Genomic DNA, 14,516 nt, shown 5'->3' with positions numbered 1-14,516 from the left:
TATGATCAGCCTAGGAACTGTCATGGCACCTGTGGATGCGCCATGAGGCTCAAGGTCTACTGGAAGTCAAATCTTCTGCCATGTTGGTTCTAACGAGTTTGTCCTGTCCTCAATTGCTGTCATTCCTTCAATGGCTGTGCCCTGCCCCCTTTCCTCCTATTTCAGTTACACAATTCACAATGTCCAGGAGATAAAAAACAAACTCGCTGCTCCAAAGAGCATCTGTTCCTAGTACTCAGATTAGACAGGAATTCCTCCCAGGGGTCCTCAGAGAGGATGCTGTGGGATACAATGAAGGACATCCTTGACGACATCCTTACAACAGCAGTAGCAACAAGTTTCAAAGGGCTGTTTTTCATGAGGACCCTCAGGATCAGCTGCCTGTATCCCACTGCAGCCAAGCAATTAGAGGCTAAAAATAGCATGTGAGGGTGCAGAACAGTGCTTCTAGTATGTTCACACTGGTGGGAAAGAAAGAGGGTTATATATAGGCATACATATGCATAGAGCTCCTCTGGAAGAATAAATTGGTAACAGCGGTTGCCTCTAGGGAGAGGAAGTGGCGGACTGGCTGGGATAGGAGAGACTTCCTTTTCATCGTATACAGTTTTGGACTGCCTGGATTTTTGTTAACCATGTCTTATCTTTTCAATAAAAGCATTCGTTACTAAAATAATAATGACATTCAGAGTTCAGAGGGTCAGCTGGGTTTTATCTCTGAGCCACAGACAGGCTGACAATGTTAGGAAGTTCTCCTTGATGTTTAAGGAGAGAAGGAAAGTTAATATTTATTGAACAACTCCTGGGTGCTAAGGGCTTTCACTGCCATTAGCTCAGCTGATCCACACAATAATCCTGTGAGAGAAACCTACCTCATAGACAATCAACTCGGTTTCCTTGGAGAAGAGACCCGAGTTAAACTGCTTATTTTGTTTCAGACCATTGGTTTTTTTTTTTTTTTTTTTTTTTTTTAGGAGAAGTGAGCAAATTAAGAAGAAAATAAGCAGCTATGGGGAATTTCAGATAGCAACTGTGTGGGACATACATATACTAAAAAAGTTACTCATTTTTATCTGAAATTCAAATTTAGCTGGGCATCCAGTATCTTTTTTAACTTTTCAAAAATGGAGATGTGATTGACAGATTGTTATATTAGTTTCAGGTGTACAATATGATGCACTATATATTTAGGTTTCAACATGATCACCACAATAAGTCTAGTTCACATCCATCCAGTATTTTTAATTTTCTTAACTTTTTTTTGCAGGGGTGAGGTAATTAGGTTTATTTATTTATTTATTTACTTTTTTGATGGAGGTACTGAGGATTGAACCCAGGACTTTGTGCATGCTAAGAATGTGCTCTACCACTTGAGTTATACCCTCCTTTGCATCCAGTATTTTTAAAGATATTTTCATTCACTATGTAAACCTACGACTTTTAATTGGTGTATTTAAACCATACACATCAAATGCAGTTATTTGCTAGATAATGCTGGCGATCGAGATAATGATTTTATTGGGGTTTTTTTTCCTGTTAGCTCTGCTTTTTTGTTTCTTTGTTTTCTTTTTCCTAACTTCTTGTGGGTTACTTACAGCATTATTAGAATTCTATTTTATCTATAGTGCTTTGGGGTGTATCTACTTGCATAACTTTTCTAGTGATTGCTCTGGGCATTACATAATATGCATATAACTTATCACAGGCTAGTGGTGTCGACATTTTTCCAGTTTGAGTGAAGTATAGAAATCTTATCTCCCTTTACATTTATTTACACTCCCTCATTTATCATTTTTTTATTTTCTTAATTTTTATAGTTTTATCAAAGTATAATTTATAAGTATATAATTATCTTGAGTATTAATTACATGTACATTGAGAACCATATCAGACAGGGTTATAAGTCTTACTTCAACCGTCAGACATGATTTAGAAAACTCAAGAGTAGGAAGAAAGCCTGTTGTATTTATACTGTGTTTTTGCTTACCGTGTTCTTTCCTTTTTCCTGATGTTCTAAGATTCGATTCCTTCTTTTATCGATTCCTTTTTCTTTAGAGAACTTCCTTTAGTCATTCATTCTTTCAGAGTAGGCTTGCTGGTGACAAATTGTCCTTAATTTTCCTTCATCTAAGAATGTCTTGATTCTTCACAGTCATTCCAGAAGGATATATTCACTGGATTCTAGGCTGACATTTCTTCTCTTTCAGCACTTCCTCTGGGCCCTCGTGGTCTCTGATGAGAAATCTGCTGTCATTTGAATTGTTTTCCCCCATAGGTAAGGTGCTCTTTCTCTCCCCATTTTAAAGATATTTTTCTTTATCTTTGGTTTTTAGAAGTGTGACTATGATGTGTTTGAGTGTGGATTATAATTGGGTTTATCCCATTTGGGGTTCACTCAGCTTCTTGAATCAGTTGGTTTGTGTTTTCTGCCAAATTTAGGAAGTTTTCAGCCATTAGTTTTTTGTATATTTTAAAACTGAAGTATAGTCAGTTTACAATGTTGTATTAATTTCTGGTGTACAGCATAATGCTTCAGTCATACATGAACATATATTTGTTTTCATACTCTTTTTCACCATAAATTGCTATAAGATGTTGATGTAGTTCCCTGTGCTATACAGTATGAACTTGTTGTTAATCTATTTTATATATAGTAGTTAGTATCTGCAAATCTCAAACTCCCAATTTATCCCTTCCCACACCCTTCCCCCACTGGTCCCATAAGTTTGTTTTTTATGTCTATGAGTCTGTTTTGTAAATGTTCTTTTTTTTTTAAATTCCACATATAAATGATATCATATGGTATTTTGCTTTCTCTTTTTGGCTTACTTCAGTTAGAATGACAATCTAATGTCCATCCATGTTGCTACAAATGGCATTATTTTATTCTTAGGCCTGAGTAGTATTCCATTATATAAATATACCACAACTTCTTTATCCACTCATCTGTTGATGGACATTTAGGCTGTTTCCATGTCTTGGCTATTGTAAATAGTGCTGCTATGAACATTGGAGTGCAGGTGTCTTTTTGAATTAAGGTTCCCTCTGGATATATTCCCAGGAGTGGGATTGCTGGATCATATGCTAAGTCTATTTTTAGTCTTTTGAGGAATCTCCATACTGTTTTCTATAATGGCTGCACCAAACTACATTCCCCCCAACAGTGTAGGAGGGTTCCCTTTTCTTCATACCCTCTCCAGCATTTATCATTTGTGGACTTTGGAATGATGGCCGTTCTGACTGGTGGGAGGTGATACCTCATTGTAATTTTGATTTGCATTTCTCTGATAATTAGTGATATTGAGCATTTTTTCATGTGCTTATTGGCCATTTGCATGTCTTCATTGCAGAATTGCTTGTGTAGGTCTTCTGCCCATTTTTGGATTGGGTTGTTTGTTTTTTCTCTTATTAAGTTGTATGAGCTGTTTATATATTCTGGAAATTAAGCCCTTGTCAATCTCATCTTTTGCAAATACTTTATTTCTTCTAGTATTTTTTTAGCCCCATTCTCTTTCTCCTTTCTTTCCAGAACTCTGATGTCATGGATATGAGGGGTTTTGTTGTTGTTGTTATTGTTAAAGTCACACAAGTCCCCAAAGTTCTGTTCTTTTTTTTTCCCCTTTCCATCTACTTTCTCTCTGATATTCAGAATGAGTCATGTCTATTCTATGTTCGAGTTCACTGACACTTTTCCCTGGTCCTTCCATTCTGCTGTTGAGCCCACCCTTTGAGTTTTTAGTATTTTTCAGTTCTAAAATTTCCAATTGTCTCTTTATATCTCTATTTCTTTGCTGAGACTTTCTATTTTTTAATTTGCTTCCAGTGTGTTCATATTTGCTTATGGAAGCATTTTTATAATGGCTGCTTTAAAATCTTTATCAGATAATTCTAACATCTCTATCATCCTGGTGTTGGCATCTGTTGATGATCATTTTTCAATCATTTTGAGATCTTCCTGGCTCTTGGAAAGATGAGTCATTTTTTTTATTGCAGTTTGGACATTTGGGGTATTATGAGATTTTGGATCTTATTTAAACCTTCTGTTTTAGGCAGCCTCCTCAGACACCATGTTGCTGGGAGAAGGAAGACATGGTCTCATAACAGCCATGTGAGATGGAAGTCCAGGCTCCTCACTCAGGCTTCATTGACACGCAGAGGCCAGGCAGGAGTGGGAGGTCAGGCTCCCCACTAGGCCCCCACTGGGAAGGGAGGGGTGCCTCCATTGACACTATGGGGTGAGGGACCTTGTTATGGTCTGATAGTGATGAAAGCCCTGGCCCTATGCTAGGCCTCTTCTGAAACCACTCTGGTAGGAGAGAGGTTGGGGCACCTCCTTACAGCCTGCAATTGTGGCTTCCCACTAGGTCTGCTCTGGCGTGGGGCAGGCGGGGCCCATTTTCTTTGTGGTGTTTTGTTGCTATAGAGCTGTTTTTATCTATAAGTTTTCTGTCTCAGGCTATCTTCTTCCTGCTCCTTTGCCTAGAGAGAGCTGGATTTTGTAAGGGTTTTTTTTTTTTTTTTTTTGTCTGTGCCCATTGGCACGTCTGGATTGCCGGCCTCTCCAGCACCAAGTCTGGGGTATATGACGCAAAAAGGAAACCCAAGGAACTCATCACGATGTTCTTCCTCAGGTCCTGGGCTCCCTAGCTGCCCTGTCTTCCTCTCTCCATCTTTCAAGTCTTATTTTTTAAAAAAATAAGTAAATACGTTGTTATTTGACATCTTGTATTTTTATTTTCTAAATCTAGTAACTCTATCCAGGATCCTTATTACTAATTGAGGCAATGAAGACAACTTGGGGATTTTGGATGAATTTTCCACCACAGGGAGAGAAATAGTAAGAAGGCTCTGCTTAACCCCTATTAACTCAGAAAATGCTTTTCTTTTTTTTTTTTAAGGGAATTAAGCTGAACAGCCAATTTTCTTGCACATTTCTGTTAATCAGAGTTTCACTGTGCTTCTAGAACCTTGGCAAACATCCCTTCCCATATATTTGTCAGTGACATTGAGTTTGTGCTAATGAGGCCCTCTGCTGTCTGTAGAGAGAAGGGCAACGCCATAAATCTAGAGGCTGGAGCAAATTTCTCTGCAGTGGAACAAGGCAGAGCAGGAGTTCATAAATTACATTCAATTGTTAGAGTAGCCGAATCCCAAACTTTGGGGAGCTGTAATGCCTTAGCTCTGTTCAACTTCAAGATACTCTTTCCTTCTCTCCTCCCAGAAATGTGTAGTGATATAGTTTGAAAATGAAGGTTATGTCAAACTGCATTTTGGATATTTATTTAGTGACAAGCTCTCTCCTTAATCCTCGAATTGGGGTCCTGGCAGACAACTTGGGGCTTCACCGAGGCAGGCCTGGGCATGGTGGCCAGGACCATGTGCCAGATAAAGGAAGGGAGTCACCGGGGCCAAACTAGGACATGAAGCAGTGTTAGCCCCGACCCTTCCAGGGCCCTTATGCTGGCTTATTAAGAGGGAAGTAGAAGAGTGTCAGAGCTGGGGGGCCAGGCAAACCTCAACCTGTGGAGGGGGGCTGGATTTCTCCTCAGCAGTGCTTTCTGCTCCATCCAGGCCTTCACTGAGAAGAGTCCTGAGTAGGGCCATGAAGGGAGGCAGTTGGGAGCGGATCTTGCTTCCCAGCAGGGGAGGGAAGTCTGTCAAAAGGGAGCCCGTTGCATATTCCTAGGGGGTCCTGGGCAGGACATCACAGCACAGCTACTCTCCCCACTGAAGCTTTTCCCACTCTTCCTCCAACCAGTGAGAACAAAATTACAGTTGATACTGACTCCTTAGTGCTCCCCTGCAGAGCAAGGAGGCAGGAGAGCCAGCACTCCCTGAGTGTCAGGAGCTGGATCAGGCACTTTACATAATTGATATCCTTTAAGATCCTAAAGTGAACCACGGTAAGACCCACACTGATGGAGGGTTGGCGCATGTGTCCAGCACTGTTCCGAGCCCTTCACACCAGCTGTTTCACTTAATCCTCATAGCACCGCCCCAGGTCGTAGTGTTATTACCCTATTCCACACCGCACAGCTGAGGAGCGAGAGAGCTGGGGTTTGAACTCATGTGTGACTCCAAAGCCCGTGTTATTAGTCACTACACTGAACTTTTGCTAAATAATGTGACTCAAATTTGAACCCAGGTGTGTGAAGAATTTTCAAACCTCAGATGCCTCGGCTAGGAGGTTAGGTGGATAAAAGTTGTGTGCAAAATCCCCACTGGCCCACGTGTGAGGGGGCACATATCCCCCCCACCCCGCAACACACACACATACACACACTGGAGAGAGCACGAGCCAGTCTAGGCTAGCCCAGTAAGAGCCACAGAGGGAACAGCATCTCTCGCATGGAGAGTGTGACTGAAAGGGGCCGAAAGGGAATTTGTGGGGTGCTGTAATGTTCTGTTTTTGGATCTGGGTACAAGGTATGTTCAGTGTGTGAACATTCACTGAGCTGTAAACTTCTGAATTGCACACTTTCCGATACGTTATCCATCAATAAAAAGGTGTGTCGTTTTCAAAGGCAAAGGGAGGTCTGGGAAGATGGAGTAGCCATAGTATTGCTGGTTCCTATTGCTAAGTACAATTGAAAACTCTGCATACTGTGTGTGAAACAGCCACAGGAGACTCTGAAAGGTGGAGCAGGCAGACAGGCTAGGGGTCTTCAGACTGAAGGAACGACATGATGGTGAGTTCCCTGGGTTTTCTTCTGGCCTCCTCTATTCCAGACCTTGAGCTGCAGAAGCCGACAACCTGTTAATGCTAATGGTTGCAGATTAAAAAGTCCCAGACAAAATTGTCTCTCTCTAGAAAAGAGGCAGCCTAGGAAGACAGAAAACTTTAGATATGAATCTCTGCTGTAGCTAAACACCACAGGAAAAACTGTGCCCCACCCTTACCAGCAAAGGCCATGTTGGGGGCGTCAGGGGAGGCAGAGGAGGGAGCTGGACTTCCATCCTCTCAGGGTGGTAACAAGGTCCCCCCTCCAGCGGTGTCAGTGGGGACCATGTGGGGAGCCAGGACTTCCACTCCAACAAGGTGGTAACGAGACTGTCCTCCTCTTCCTGGCTGGGTGGTGTCAGTAGCTCTAGTAGAGGGCTAAGGCTTTCTCTGTCACCCAGCGGTTATGGGGCCACACCCTTCCCACCCTGTGATGTCAGTGGAGGCCATGTGGGGAGCAGTAACGAAGAACTCCTACCTCTCGCAGCCAGGAGGTTTCAGTGGAGGCCTAGTGGAGGCCGGAACTCCCAATCCAGCCCACCAGTAACAGGGAGGCTCCCTACTTGGTTGTCAGTGGAGGCTGAGTGGGAACCTGAACTTTGACCCCCTGCTGGCAGTCATACTGCCAGTGCTGGTGGTGCTCCAGCCCCTCTTCCTGTGCTGGGGGGCAGGGGAGCATGTCAGAGGGAGCCTGCTGAAACAGAAGGCTTAGAAGAGATCCAGAATGGTTTGATCAGACACTGCAGCAGAGAGGATCTAAGGACAGCAAATAAGCACATAAAAAGATGTTCAGCATCATCAGCCATTAGGGAAATGCAAAGGAGAGCCATGAGGAGACATCACTACTCACCTCTCAGGATGGCTAAAAAAAAAACCCATAAAACAAAACAGAGACACCACGAAATACTGGTGAAGATGTGGAGAAACTGGACCATTCTTAACACTGCTGGTGGGAATGCAAAATGGTGCAGCCACTGTGGAAACCATGCAACTACCATATGACACAGCAACTGTGCTTCTGGGCGTTTATCCCACAGAAATAAAAATTTATGTTCACACAAAAGCCTGTACATGAATGTTCATAGCAGTTTTATTCTTAATAGCCCCCAAACTGGAAACACATCTGTCCTTCTATGGGTGAATGGTGAAACTGTGGCACATATATACCATGGAACAAACCTGACACACACAACTAGGATGGATCTTCAAAGCATCACGCTGAGTTAAAAAAAAAAAAGTCAATCCCAAAAATTTACATGCTGTATGATCCTATTCATATGACATTCTTGAAATGACCAAATTATTCCATATTCCAAATTATTGTAATGAAGAAGAGATTAGTAGTTGCCATGGATTGAGGAGGGGGCAAAGGTGAGAGGGAAGTGGCTGTGGTTGTACAAGGGCAATAGAGAACTCCTTGTGTCCTCGTGGTGATGATACTGTTTGTATCTTGCCTGTATCAATATACTGATCCTGGTTGTATATTACACTATAGTTCTGCAAGATGTGGGTAAAGAGCATACAGGATCTCTTGAATTATTTTTCACAACTGCATGTGAATCTCTAATTATCCCCAAATAAACATTTTAATGAGGGACAAAAAAATAAAGATTCTATTCAGTATGGACACAAGGCTCTGAAGCCCTTGCCCCCCTTTCAGTGAGTCTCTGATTGCCATTCCCTAGCTGGGCTGCTGATGCAGGCCTTCTAAAGTCTGGCCTTGGACCCTGTTAAAGTGTTACCATAGATTTTCTTTAATTAACCTGCTGTTGCTGCTCTTGCTTCACTCATGCATACCTCTTGAATACACCAAAGTAATCATCACTGTGATGATCACAAGTTAAGGCTTTCTACACACATCTCCCTAATTGTCTATAATGCTGTGTAAACTATCTACAGTTTTTCAAATATCCACATTTCTTTCTTTAGAGCCTTCTTTGTTGGCTTATATTTATCTTTCTCCTTTAGATTACCTGTAATCCCGATTTTTATCTTGTGCATTTAAAACTTTTTACCTTTCTTCATTGTTCCCTAGCTTTCCTGCCAATTCCATAACCTCCCTGCTTTCCTTGTCCTTTGGATTCAAACATCCAGAATATTCAAGGCTGGCCTAGTTTACAGCCCCACCACTTCATGATTGCCTAAAGAGGGCATCTGGGCAAAAATGTGCTGATGGCCACAACCTCTCTGCTGGCAGCAGTGGCTGCCAGTTGAGTCCTCCTGGTGAGGTCCCCCAGGCACCTTAAACTTAGCAGTTCCTCAACTGAACTTCAGTATCTTGCCCCTTCCTCCACAGTACCAGCATCCATCAGGCACTTGGGCCAGAAAAATGGAAGTTGTCCTGGACCCACACCTTCTCCCTCACTCCGTACATCAAAACATCACCACGTTCTGTTGCATTTTCCCGCCAAATATACTGCAAATTGGTCTTCTCTTCACCAGCACTTCTCTCACAATGGCTGCCCTCATCTCTCCCTTGGACAACTGCACGGCTCTGTAACTGATCTTCCCTCCTCCACGCTTGCCCCCACCCCATCCATTCTTCACATACTGCCAGCCTCTTTTACCTGTGTTGGTCTGATCCCGTCAGTACCCTGCTTAAAACTTTCAGTGGCTCCTCTCTGCTCCTAAGATAAAGCTCAAACTCCTGAGTATGTTTTAGGGTTCTCAACTACCCAAACCAGGATGGTGTGTAAGGGGCGCTATTAATAAGCACCCTCGGACAGGAAGCCTCTGGCCATTCTATTTATAAGATCCTTCATGATCTGATCTCACCAGTCCTGTTCCTCATCACAGCTCCCCATCGTACCCCTAAACACACACACACACACACAAACACACACACACACACACAAACACATCCCAGCCACATTCTTCTGGATGACCTGGTAAGCACATGCTATTCTGTCCACCTGAAGAACCCCTCTCCCCAATCCCTCTGTGGCCAACTTATAATCAGCTGCTTCAAGAGTAAAAACAACTTCCTCCAGGAAGCCTTCCCTGACTTCCACCATGGGCTTAGGTGCCCTCTCCTGTGCTCCGGTCGCATCTGGCTCTTCCCTCATCACAGGCCCTGTCACATCAAGTTGTAATGTCTTGTTTTGCCCTCTAGAAGAGCACCTGGGGTGGAGGACCGAGTGGGATTCATTTGTGTTCCTAGCATCAACACAGTGCTGGGCAGGCACTGACACTGCACTTTCCTGACTGCTAAATGAGTGGGAATTGGGCACCGTGTTGTCATCCTGGCTGCAGGGGACATATGGGGGAAGAGGGGACCTGGAGGAGCGACAGGTGCTTAGAGACCTGAGCCAGTTTCCCCAGGTGTCCTTTCCTTCCAGCCTCTGCTTGGCTCCCCCTGGTGGCAGCTCGGCAGGAGTGACAGGCCCTCCCTTCATGGTGCCCCACCACTGACCCTGCTGCTGCCCCTCTCACACCACTAAGTCCCCCTCATTGTGTCATCAGAGGCCCTGCCCTAAGAACTTGGAGGATGAGGATTACAGGTGGGTGGAGTGGCTCCAGGCTGACTTACATGCTGGTGGTAGAAAACCTCTGTTCCTATCGCCCAAGTGAAATGGATTGGTCAGGACTCGCTGCTCTGTTTTATATTCAAACCCTGAATCAAAACCCCAAAATGTGAGCTCATGGCAACTGTATGGGTGAAACAATAAGACCCGGCTGCAGCAGTGAGTGCGGCCGTGAACTTGGAGAATATAGAATTGACCCAGCTGAGAAAACAAAGCGGGACAAGGGGAATTGGAGAAAGCCTCTTGTCACTCCACAATGGCTTCAGGTATTTTTGCTTCAAAATGAGCCTTCCCCTCCATTTTTAATTTTACAGTTGGCTGCTGAGCTTCTGGAGAAATGTACTGGGGAAAAGAGCCCGGAAAGGGAAGGATGGAGAGGAGTCTGACTCTGGTGGCAGGGACGGTGAGCTGTCACCAAGGGGCATACAACAGGTCAGCAGCAACGAGGATCACACCCAGGGACTCAGCTGGACAAGGAGCCAGCCAGCTTTCTGAGGCTCAGGGGCAGGTAAGATTACCAAGGGCTGGGATGGAAAAGGTCACCCTGCCCCTCCATCTCTCCTTCCCTTTCAGTCTGCAATCTAAAAACCAAGGGAACATCCTCAAGAACCAAGGGCCTGAGGAGCTCCATGGCGCGATCTGTGTCCTTAAGAACATCCAGGGCTAAGGACATCAAGGGCCTCCAGGCTTCCAGGCAGCAGGGTGAGGGGAATGGAAGGTGCTGAGACAGGAAAGCAGCCTCAGGGAGGACGAGGCAGTACGGACTTGTCCAGCACCTGCACGGCTTTTCCTTTGCAACCTTAGAGGCCATGAAGAGCAGCTACTGAACAATCACTAGCACGGGTCTCAACTTCCTGAAAGCTTTACAGAAATGACCATCCCGTCTTCGTATCACCCCCTATATCCCTCACTCCATTGATTCCCCGGTAAGAAACACTCAAAAGAGATGGTGACCCCCCACCTCCATGCAAATGCACCAAATGTGACCACATGTCACTTTCCCGGTTATCAGACTTAGGGAAAACTCTCAGAAACTGACTTTACATTGGAATTTCATTCAGATTTGACAACTAACAGCTGGTCTTACTTCTGATTTATCATCTGACCTTACATTCAATCTTATCCCTGAAATGTTTTGCTTTTTTTTAAACACAAGTTTTTCTTAACAGCATAAGGTCTTCTGAGGCTGCTAACATTGCCTGCCCCGGCAGAAACATCCCAGAATAGCAAACCTTGAGAACCAATGACGAAACATGATCAATTCCAACCCCCACGTGTTTAGTACAAGGATCTGAATGTGTCCATTAACATCTTAGCTCTCCTGCAGTTGTCCTGCTGAGATCTATACTTAGGAATGATTTAGAAGAAATACTTGAACCAAGATTCTACAGAACATCAAGCCTTACCCACTGTAATTTGGACAATCTGCTTTATTCTTAAACAAGGAGTCTGAGACTGGCCAAAAAAAAAAAAAAAAGATCTGCAAGAGAAAGACAGTCCTCAAAAGTTGGTGAAAGAGTAAAGCAGGAGGGGAGTCTTTAGCTGTAGGTAGCACCACTTGCCTTTCAACCATGACTGTCAAGACTTAGAAGACATGTGTTTCAAGTAGCCGTGTCCAGGGGCCAATGACTAGTTCTGAGGGGAGGGACACCAGAGTGTGCTTTTGAATAATCATGTGCAAAAAGGCTGAGCCTTTTAGAACAGCTTTACTCGAGAGCCAGCTGTGGGGAAAAAGCAGCAAAATAAATGACTGGATAGGCGTAAGATTGGTCCATCCTCAGCCTGAAAATGAGGTGTGAATTAACTTCGGGAGTGTGTTCTCACCCCATGGCTGTGTGAATTCCAGAAGAGGGTACAGGAGGGCAGCACAGATGACCCTCAGCTACCTCGTGACCAGAGGGGGTGCTTTGGCATCCGTATAGGACTCCAAAGACACAAGGCCCTTCTATAGCCTCTTCTGATCTATGATACGCTGGTTGCTAAAAGGCCTTGTCATGGCAATGAAAGTGAATCCCTAGCAAAGGCAGGGAGAGGGAAAACCAGGAGCAAGAGGAGACTGGGGCTCAGGGCTCTGGGAGCCAGCTAACTGAAGATGCACCCATCTAAAGACCAGAGGTGCTGACTGAAGTGAGTGCAGGAGTTGGGTTCCATTCCCTGACTGAACATAACAGCTATTTTCACAAATAGGGCACTTACTCTCTCAGTGGTCTCCAGCCTGGTGCTGAGCCCTGGGGGCAGCAGTATGGAGCTGTCTTCCCCATCCTCACACTAATAACATGACTCCTTTCAGGAAGCCTCAGGTCAATAGGAGAGTTTTGAGTTTCAACCAGTTTTTACACAATTCTAATAATCCTCAGGTTAAGAGCTACATGCTATTAATGGGCAAGTTAAATAAACTCTTGAGTGGAAAATGCTTTTATTCCAAATCTGGAAAGCCCAAATTTGAGATGAAATTAATCTTTGGTAAAGGCATTAGATTTGAGAGTTGCCCAGCTCAGCCTTGGTCCAAGTAATCCCCGTTTCTCCGTTTCTGAGGGGAGGGGCAGGTGAGAGGATGTGAAATCCAACCCGTGGTGCCTAATGCTCAGAAGCAATTACTAAGCTATCACAGGTGTACTTTCCTCTCAACTGTGTTCTCACTGCCACTCCATTCAGCTTCTGTCCCTCCTCCCCCTGCCCCTCCAGGTCTGTTCCTGCTACTCTTCCCCAGTCAAGAATTGCTTGCCATCCAGGACACTGGTCTTTCGAAACAATGGCCTTGGTGGTGCTTAGGACACTTTGCTGAGTGTCTCTGGGACTGAATCTTGACCTTCCCCCAGGCATAGGGATCAAAGATGGCAACTGTCTCAAAATCTCATCCTAGGAACTGGATGGATTACCCAGGGGGGCCCGCATTAGACGTCTCATGTCCAAACATTCTGACATGGCAAGTCGTGTTCAACGGACCCAATACTTCAGCAAACAGCAGTATCAGCAAGTTGTGCCATCAATGCTCCATGTCAGCTTCTCCCAGAGCAAAGACCTCGGGTGTAAGAGGGCTGGAGGGTCAGAGGAACACATTTCATTGCTCACTTTGGTCCCTTTTGAATCACTCTTTCCAAAGTGATACTAAATACCCCAATATTCAACATAAAGCAAAACCAAAAGCAGAACCAGGCTTCAAAGATAAGGGAGCCCTATTCACAAAGCTCCAGAAGCATTTAGCTTCCCTCAAAGTCAGAGTGCCCTTACTTGATGATGCACGAAGAAACTGACAACATTTGGGAATGCACTATAATTAGAATGGCTGAAATTAAATGCTCAATATGTGTCAACTACTGATGGAAAGTTTTATCACATTTGGCAAAACCAGCTCAAAATGATGAACAAATTATAGAAACTACTCTCTTCCTCTAAGAAAATACCTAATTCCTATCTCCAGGAATAAGAACTAGAGATCCAGCAGGCATCATACATCCTGTAATTCAGGTCTAGTGCACAGAATTATACACCTAGTTCTTGGTTAACCCCAGACATCATAAGGGCTTACAGCTGAAGAAAACTGCAGCCTCATCTACTCTTGGCTTAACAATGCAGTCCGTAGCTTGGAAACAAAGAAGTAAAGAGCTATCACTGGGCAGCCAGACACCTAAACCAAAGCTTGGACAGAGAGACCAGTACAGATATAGACCCACGATCACACAGAGATAGTTTATTAGTTTCTTCTACCAGAGACAGTGACATCACTTTTTAACAGAAATCTCAGGTCATTTGAGAGGCCAAATAGATCCAAGGAAGGAAGATGATCATGAAATAGTTAAATTAATCAAAAGGCACTATGACACCACCTAAAACCTACTACCGTGGTGGTAGTGGGCTAAGGAAGATTAAGCTACAGCAAAATAATCTCACACAAATGTTAAGGATTATATAGCAGAAGCGGAGTTTGCTTTCCAGGAGACTGGCACAACGATCATTTGGGACCAAGAGGGCATTTGGCCAGGAAAAGAAAGTCAGGCCAAATGGAAAGGAACGGGGAAGGAGAATCCAAGCGACAGAATACAAGCAAAGGGGGATGGGTCAGGCTTTTTCCTCCCAAGAAGCATTTGCTGCCTGGTGGGCTGCCTCCAATCAGGCTCCCGCCCTAGAGCTGCTCCAGCCTCACAGGAGCTCAGCAACCAGAGCTGGGTTCAGGCTGCCCCAGGCTCTTGCTATAATTTAGTACTTTAGAGAACTTGTCACACACTGGGGGCGGGGGTGGGTTGGCTTTGTTGCTAGTACCTCTGAACCAA

Source organism: Camelus dromedarius, chromosome X, assembly GCF_036321535.1.
Source record: "Camelus dromedarius isolate mCamDro1 chromosome X, mCamDro1.pat, whole genome shotgun sequence".
Lineage (NCBI taxonomy): Eukaryota > Metazoa > Chordata > Mammalia > Artiodactyla > Camelidae > Camelus > Camelus dromedarius.
This window is presented reverse-complemented; position numbering follows the sequence as displayed.